Below are 7,500 nucleotides of genomic sequence, written 5' to 3' on the forward strand. Positions count from 1 at the left end.
ACGATGTGTTTATATCAACTTATCCTATTACTCCTACCACGGTAGAAGTGGTTTAATCTCCACTCCTAGTAGATAACCTGAATTACTGAGGAATACGATCAGACGAATATGCCCCACTATTACTAATCCGCACTGCCCAGACATTAATTGACATGTCTGAGGCCTTTTTCCTGCAGGGGACTAGAAATGGCTGCATTTGCTGTTTGTTGCTATGTAGCCTACTGTACCTCGTATACACCGACTCCCCTGGCGTCATAACAAGTAAGGTTGATTCTCCAGTTTGAAACATCTGATCATGCCTTGATTTCATTAGTAGTGAGGACTGAGCACGTTACTCGTGTAAGATTTATATAAAATATCAAGCAGACTGGAATGGGATTTTGCATGATTTCTGGACTTGAATTGGTCAAAATTTTATAGTAAGTGTTGACCCTGTAGTCCCTATGAATGAGAATCTAGTCAACATAATTGATAGGCGTATCCCTTCTCGTGTGCTAAGGTACGGAGTGAAGACAAATCATGGTTCAATGATGATTGTAGACGTGCTTATATGGAGAAGCAGGAGGCCTATCGTCTCAAGAAAGGGAACAGATCATATTTAACCTTAAATAACTATACTCAGCTTAGAGCTTTTGCTCAGAGAGTTTATGCTTCAACTGAAAAAGAATACAATTTAACCATAAAAGAAACCCTCTCTGGTACAACCCGGGAGCATAAGTGGTGGACTACCCTTAAGTCTGCACTCTTTAGTGTAGATGCAACAGTTCTTCCTTTACTTAGACCAGGTGACTCTGTCACTCACTGTCCAAAGGAAAAGGCAACCCTTTTGGAAGATGTGTTTGACAGCAGGCAGAGTAATGAGAAACTCGAACTTCTTCATTCCTGTTTTCCTGAGGCCAAATTAACTAGTTTAGCTTTTCGATCTCGTGAAATTAAAGCTCTCTTGATGGACCATGATGCTTAGAGAGGTTTAGACTCAAATGTTATTTTTTCTTTGTTTTTTATAAAGACTGCAGGTTTCTTAGCTCCAAAGGTAACTGTTATTTTGCGCAAGTTAGAAAGAAGAGGAGCTTTTAGCACTGGTAATGTTACTCCACTTTGTAAAGGTGTTTGTGGTAGCTGAAGTCCAACTGATTACCGCCCAATTTCCATAACTCCCATATTATCTAAATTGTTTGAATGTCTTTTGGCAAAATGTCTTAATAGGTTTGCTGAAGGTAAGCATCTATTCCGTACTTTGCAATTTGGTTTTCGTAAAGGCCTTGGCTCTCAAGTGCTGTACAGAAATACCGTGATTATGGTCATGAGGTTCGTATGATTTGCCTTGATTATAGTGCTGCTTATGACCGTGTTAATCATGAGGCAATTGTTTTCAAACTCAAACTGTTGGGAGTGGGTGGGTCGTTTTAGCATCATTATTGAATTCTTAAGTAATAGATAGCAAAGAGTGGTTGTTGATGGGCACCATAGGGAGTATTGGAATGTGATCTCTGATGTTCTTCAGGGTAGTGTGCCTGGCCCATTACTTTTCATACTATACACGCATTACATGTGGTTTGGTCTAGAAAACAAGCTTGTTGCATATGCAGATGGTGTTACTCTCTTTGCATCAATTCCATCTTCTGAATGTAGATCTGGGGTTGCTGAATCCCTTAATAGAGATCTAGCTAAAATTAGTGCATGGTGCAAATTATGTGGTATGAAGTTGTGTCCTAACAAAACTCAAAGTATGATTGTAAGTAAGTCAAGAACCGTGGCTCCTCAACTTCCTGATGTTTCTTTAACTTTGTATGACTTTTTAAATTTTAGGTGGGATTCTCGATAAAAAAAATTACTTTTGAGAAACACATTAGTTCTGTGTCTTTTCAATTGCACAAAAAATGGCTTTTTGAGAAAGTCTTTCAAGATTTTTGGTGATCAATATATTCTGAAGGAGTCTTTTGATTCTTTCATTTTACCTTGTTTCGAGTATTGTTCACCTGTCTGGTCTCCAGCTGCTGATTCTCATCTTACTTCGTTGGACAGGAACTTGCGGTCTATTAAATTTCTTATTCCTGATCTAGATATTAATCTCTAGCACCATCGTTCAATTAGTTCATTATGCATGTTGCTTAAGATTTTCATAATTCGGACTATCCTTTACATTCAGATTTTCCCGGACAGTTCCATCCTGTTCGTAATACTAGGTATGCAGTTAATTCTAATAGATAGGCCTTCTCCATCATGATGCTCAATACTACACAGTACTCTAGAAGTTTTATTCCAGCTGTGACAGTTGTGGAATGATCATCCTAATCGAGTAATTGAATCGGTAGTACTTCAAAAGTTCATACTTACAGCAAATGATTTTATGTTGAACAGACTTACATAAGTCCTTTTATAGGTTATATATCAAATATCTGTTTTAATGTTGCTAATGTTCTTAAAATATCTCATTTTAATTTTTCGTTACTTATATTGTTTATTTATTTCCTTATTTCTTTTCTTCACTAGTCTATTTTTCCCCGTTAGAGCTCTTTGGGCTTATAGCATCTTGCTTTTCCAACTAGGGTTGTAGCTTAGCTAGTGATATATATATATATATATATATATATATATATATATATATATATATATATATATATATATATATATATATATATATATACATAACATGAATAAAAATGATCTTTTAAGAAAAAGTTTTATATTAGTCAGCTTCACTATGACGTCTGGTATTTCATGTCACTAGTCTGTTGGATATGCCTTACGCAAGAAACTTCTATGAAAATGAAAACAGAGAATTGTCCTTTGTATACGATTCAAGCTTATTGAAGCTCCTTTGAAGTCAAGTGGTCTTCCCTAAATTGCTTATAAACGGACATTTGAGCTGTGATATCAGTCCACTTTAGTCTACATTGCGATGCCACCATTTATTGTATGGCCCCTAAAGAGACTCAGAATGTGTTTATTTAGATTATATATATTCAATTCTTTTTCATTTTATTCAATCATTATGATTTTCTTAACTCTCTTCTTTTCACATTGGGTCATACCATATTTTAATTCCCACTTCTTTTAACAGTTCTTTTTTTATAATCATAATAATCTTGATATACTCTTTCCTTTAGGCTGTAACGCATGTAACTTCTCTAATTCACAAAAATTTAAGGAATGGAAGATACGGTTTCCTTTGAAAGGCCATTGCGGATTCCGGTGACGTTGCAAAGGGGTAACCTCGCAGTCCATCCCAATTAAAGCCTCATGGTTCGCTCTCGACGAGAGATTCCCTGAAGAGTTTATTGATGGGGGCTCTCCGCTTCGGACAAGGACCATCGAGTAATTGGTTGGGAGTGCGGCACCATCCTGTCCCATTAGAGCTTATCGATACCTTCCTTCTTCCACGGATGCCACGGGCAGATTCAGAGAGAGAGAGAGAGAGAGAGAGAGAGAGAGAGAGAGAGAGAGAGAGAGAGAGAGAGAGAGAGTTGGTGCTATTTAAGAGATTTTCCATTGCCTCGGGGATCTGGCGTCTCAGGTAATTAGCTTTGCAAGGAGTCGTCTAAAGGACCCAATTATCATACAGAGTAAGTGATGTGCCCATCTCCCACATCTAGGGGAAAGGGTAATACGAACGTCAAGAGAAATACGAGTAAAGCATCCTCTTGATCATGAAAGGAGTTTGGTGGGAAGCCAGATAATTACTAGACGCAACTGAGGGTGTTAAGAGCATCGACTGTTGCCATGCTGGTTACACGGGCTCATAAGATAATTATGCTAGATGGCTATCGAAAATCTCTGATAGGAGGATAAATTGATAAAATGAAAATAATGGTGAAATGATCTTGAGTAAAGGATTAATTTTCGATGGAGATTAAGCTGAATAGGATCCTTGAGATTATTTGAGTTACAAGTCTGTACAGTTACATAAAATTTTATATATATATATATATATATATATATATATATATATATATATATATATATATATATATATATATATATATATATATATAATTACATATATATATATATATATATATATATATATATATATATATATATATATATATATATATATATATAATTGACTCCCATATTGGGCGGTGTTCTACCTTATGGGAAAAATAATCTGTGCGATGAGCCGTTAAGTGATAACTAAACTTTATTAAACAGACATTCAATTTATAACCAATGACTTGTGAGCAAGAATATCACAAAAATTCAAACACATTAAAACGTGAGCTAGCAGGCTTACACAGGTTGGGGTATTAACATTGCAGAGAAGAGCGAGTGACGAAGATTATAAAGCAAAACTGTTACAGTGTAGGAGCCTGTATAAAACACATGTTTTACATGGCTCCTCCCTAAAATTTACATTCATGTGAAATAGGGCACCCTGCTCTACAGAGACGTACCGTAGGCAGGTCATCTGGTAGGAGATGTGTGGTTTTAGGCAATCAATGGAGACCCAGTCTTCTTTGCCTCAATGTTATTAAGTAAGCCTTCAGTGTACAACGCATCATGAGGAAAGGGCTTGAGTAAGGGGACATTAGCAGCGACTTTTTAGTATTGTTGCGCACGGAAACATGCGTTGCTAAATGCAAATCTGTTGGTATGTGTTGCTTTGCTGGGTGCTTGTATGTTTGGCGGCATGGAGTAAATTTTCCCACTACGTGACGTAGGCCCTGGAGATTATCGGAGGAGGTTGTAGACGGAAAAAATTTGGCGGGAATGACTAACGACTTGTCATACCCCATTTCAGCTGCCAATACATCCAGGGTGTCTTAAGAGTGGTTCTTGGTTCGAGGAGGACCCAAGGAAGCTAGGTAAACCAGTTTGTCATAGCATTGAGACATCAAAACTTCTTTGAGGGTGTAATGGAAAAGTTCAATAATTCTGTTTGTAGCAAGGTCATAGGCAGTTGTCTGATGTAGGGTGATGCCCAGAAGATTCGCTAATGATCTCCACAATTCAGAGGAGGAAAGGGTACTCTTGTCCGAAGTAATATGCTCATGGATATAGAATCTCGCTATCCACCTTAAGAGTAAGGCAGATGTACATCAGGGGGATGCTTCAGCTTACAAGGGAATGTCTTCAGGCCAACGAGGGGAGAGTTTAATAACGTTAAACATGCAACCATGTCCTTGTGATGTGGGTAAAGGAACTGCTACGTCGACGTGAATGTGAACAAAATGACGCTGAGGTTGAGGAAAGGTGTCCTCTCCTGAATTCATGTTTCGCTGTGCTTTTGAGGTTTGGCATGAAGTACAAGTGCGGATCCAATCCTTAGTAACACTGTGCCAAATAAACTTAGTCTTCAGTAGTTCTACAGTAGAATGGTGTGAGGGACGTTTAAAGTCATGAATGAAATTAAACACCTGTTGGCACATAGCACCAGGTATCCATGGTCATGGTTTACCAGTATTGATGTCACAGAGGAGGGATGTACAGGATGTCCTACATGCTTGGTAGTCGTTGGGCTTCTGCTGAGTCTGTGTAATCCAATCCCAGGTGAATGGTGGCCAATGTGTTTTTTGACGGGGAATTGGCAATGGGATTCATTTTTCCGGGGAGGTGGTGAAGGGTGCAATTATATTCAGCCACGGCAGAGAGATGTCAACATTGATGGGAGGACCAGGCGTCAGACTGTCGAGTGAAGGCATGCACCAGAGGCACGTGGTCTGTGCAAATGATGAAGGGTATACCTTCTAGGATGTGGCAAAAGTGACGGACAGCCAAGTGCACTGCCAAAAGTTCAAATGTGAAGGTAGAGTAGCCGGATTCAGCCTTGGACAATTTTCTACTGAAAAAGGCCAATGGGTCGGGTGACCCATTGACCACATGCTCAAGTACTGCACCATTAGCGATGTCGCTGTCCTCGGTGGAGAAAAGGAGAGGTGAGTGGGGCACAGGAAAAGTGAGAGCAGCAGCAATTGATAGGGCATTCTTTGGATTGTGGAAAGCCGCTTCTTCAAGGGGACGTCACTCCAGGTCCTTTGGCTTGCCCTTGAGGAAGGCGTAGATGGGTCCAAGAGTGGCGGCAATGGCTGGCAGGAAATGGTGATAATAGTTGATATTGACTAAGAATTCTTGCAGTTCTTTGACAGTAGAGGGCATGGGGAGGTTCTGAATTCCTGCAATCTTCTCAGGGACAGGGTGGACCCCTCCAGGAGTGATGTAGTGCCCTAAGAACAATAGTTCGTTGGCGCCAAAGGTACACTTGTGGTACGGACTGAAAGGCTATTCTGTTGTAGGCAGTCAAGCACGATACGTGTGTAACGAAGGTGTTCCTCCTTGGAGGAAAAAACGCAAATATGTTATTCACATAACATAGACAGAGGCATTGAAAAGTGGCCTCAACATTACCAATGCCAAAACAGTAGTAATTGAAAGTGTATGTACCAAAGGGGGTGGTGATGTTTTCTGGGTTCATGGACACCTGACAGTACCCATTCAGGAGGTCAACCATGAAGAAAACCTTGCTCTGTACAAGTAGGAGGTCATGTCAGCGAGGTTTTGGAGGGAGTAGTCATCCGGTTCTATATGTATGTTCAGACACCTGTAATCCCCACACAGTTGCAGGGAGCCATCTTTCTTCCGGACGATGTATAAGGATGATGACCATGAGCTAGAGGCCTTTTGGCCAAGGCCCATTTCTTCTATTTTGACCAACGTTTTTTTTACCAGCTGCCAGACGATCCGGTGCCAGATGCCTGAATCTGGCAAACACTGGAGTCCTTGTCATTTTGATATAGTTAAAAATACCATGTTTGTTTGGAACCGTGGGTGTTTGGCGAAGTTCTGGACAGAAGACTTCCAGGTGCGACATGAGGTGGTTGGCATTGGTATTTGTGGGTGCGCTGATGTGGAGAGCAAGGTTGGAGGGGCCAGGTTGAAGAGGTGTTGATGAGTAAGAGTCTGTATTGACTAATCGTCGGTGAGCAACATTAACCAGGAGGTGGAAATCCACGGCAATTTGACGTCAGCTACGAGAAACTTCCAGTGAAATTTAGCGTTTCCAAATGATAATGTGAGGGTCCCAAACCCTTGGGTGGGAATTGCAGATCCGTTGGTAGCTATCAAGCTGACAACGGCAGACTTAAACAAACTACATCGTATCCTAGAGAGTGGCCTTGGCAGAAGAAAAGAGCAAGCACCCGTGTCTACCAAAATCACATGCCTTACCTGCATTATGTAAATAGAAAAGGTTAGTGACAGAGGAGGCCACCCCCACAAGCGATGGCCTACTGACACGTTTTATGGCCACTGATGACCATTCTCAAATTTCTTAGCAGCAATTCCGAATCTGAATGGATAGTAGCATAACTGCAGTCAATGGGCATCAGTAAGTAGCTCTAGGGGTTGTTGGTTGGGGAGTAAGCGAGTGGTGGAATATGTGGGTGGTTGGGGGGGGGGGGGTGTTTATCACCACGGGGTGGGTATCTGTGTACTACCACATTCACGTCAGCTTTAGTTCATGTTGAATAGTTGTCCTCTTCGTCAGGAGTGGGGCACTGA

This window comes from Palaemon carinicauda, chromosome 8 (assembly GCF_036898095.1).
Source record: "Palaemon carinicauda isolate YSFRI2023 chromosome 8, ASM3689809v2, whole genome shotgun sequence".
Classification (NCBI taxonomy): domain Eukaryota; kingdom Metazoa; phylum Arthropoda; class Malacostraca; order Decapoda; family Palaemonidae; genus Palaemon; species Palaemon carinicauda.